Source organism: Cryptomeria japonica, chromosome 1, assembly GCF_030272615.1.
Source record: "Cryptomeria japonica chromosome 1, Sugi_1.0, whole genome shotgun sequence".
Classification (NCBI taxonomy): domain Eukaryota; kingdom Viridiplantae; phylum Streptophyta; class Pinopsida; order Cupressales; family Cupressaceae; genus Cryptomeria; species Cryptomeria japonica.
In genome coordinates, this window is record NC_081405.1 from 493,946,517 (window position 1) to 493,948,546 (window position 2,030).

Genomic DNA, 2,030 nt, shown 5'->3' on the forward strand with positions numbered 1-2,030 from the left:
CATAACATCCTTATTACAATCATTTCAATCCTATCCATAATTACAATCATATCACAAAATGATCTAATCAATTGACGTATATACCCTTACAATCCTTCATGACTCATGTCGGCTTACATAGATAATTACAAAATGATTATACATGTAGTCTCATTACATATATACATAAATATCAAAATGAATTGCCGATTGTCGAATCTCCCAATGATGTTGGCCTCCAATACTGATACCCTATTTGTAAGTCATGTCGGCCTTCAATGTCGGTACCCATAAAATCCTTCCTACCGGTGAAGATACATGTCGGTGCGGGTGAAGTGTGTGCCAGTGAAGAACCAAACCAAGAATGAAGCCGAAACATGTTGCCATCAATGACAACATATGAAACCAATCAGATGAGTGTCAATTGCCAACATGGTATCCTTCTCATTTAGTCCTCTCAAACCTTTGGTTTAGTTTTAGATGTAGTATTCTTGTTCTTTTTTTATAACTACACTGTAGACTTTACACTCCTATTTGGTTTCTCAACTAAAGGAGAAGGCTTAATATCCTTGAAAATCACATTTAAATATACAATATCTTCCTAGTCATAAGATCCCAATACTTGTAACATTTCATTATGTTGCCATAGCTAATGAAGATGCACTTAACTACCCTATAATCCAATTTTGATCACTTTTCCTTGGGAACATGAGCATATGCCTCTTAACAAAAAACTTGAAGGTGTTGAAGTGAAGATTTCTTTCTATCCAAACTTCCATAGCGGTGAGGTAAGATACATGTTAATAAACATGCATTGCTAACTACCTTTGCTCACTTTTTTGTGTCAACCTATCCCCACTAAGCATACTCATAGCTCTCTCCATTTACAATTTTTTCATCCTCTTTGCAACTTAATTTTACCAGGGGGTGTACAAAATTGTCTTAAATTATGCAATACCATTCCTTATGTGAAACCTATCAAAATTGGCTAAATAATATTCTCTACCATTATAAGTTCTCAACACCTTCATCTTTCTAATTGTCTAGTTTTGCACAAGAGCCTTAAACTCCTTGAGTCAATTAAAGACCTTAAATTTATACCTCACAAAGTAGACCCAACTCCAAGAAAAATCATCAATAAATATAACATAATACAAGTATTTTGACAATGAATGAACATCTATAAAACCATACACATCACTATGAATAATGTCCAAAATCTCGCTGGACTTGTGTGAGCTTGAGTAAATTTAAACATGATTTTGTTTACTATACATACAGTTACATAAGTCAAAGTAAGGAGAACAATCAATCAATCCCTCTTCAAGATTTTTGTTTTTCAAGGTTATAAGACACTTTTCACCTATGTAGCCCATGTTCTCATGCCACAACATAGTCTTCTAAGTTGGTAGCTTTCTCTCTAATATGAGAGCATGCTCGAGAACTCACATTGTATTTCCAAGTGTTGAAAGTCCCCTTGTTGTAAGTGCCTTTGCTACAATTATCTTTGTTTCATCTTGATGTTGTATGTCCCTTTGTTGAAAGTGCATATCTTATAGGTATAAATACATATCCTGAAGTTACAAGTTTAGATGTTGCGAGTCCCATTACTACAAGTACTATTGAAATATTACACTAAATGTAGATGTTAGCATGAAAACATAAAAGAGTTTCAATTGAAGCTCCCCACACTAACACCCTAACTTCACAAGCCATCTTACACCCACTACTATTGAATACAATCTAATCACATGCATCATTAATTTTTCTAATAGATAATAGGTTTCGTGGAAAATTTGAGATATACATAACTCCTAATATACTTTTGATTCTTCCATAGAAGAATCTAATCTTGACTCGATCATGCTCAATAATACTCAAAAAAGGTTTTCATCAAGGTTGACCATTCCACCATCAAAATTATCATATTAAAAATATATTCCTTGTGGAGAGTCATGCACAGAAAGGCATAAATGTTGATCATCCATGCATTCTTGCATACATGCATGGTAAGGGATGAAACAAAAACAAACAATTAAACTCGAGAAACT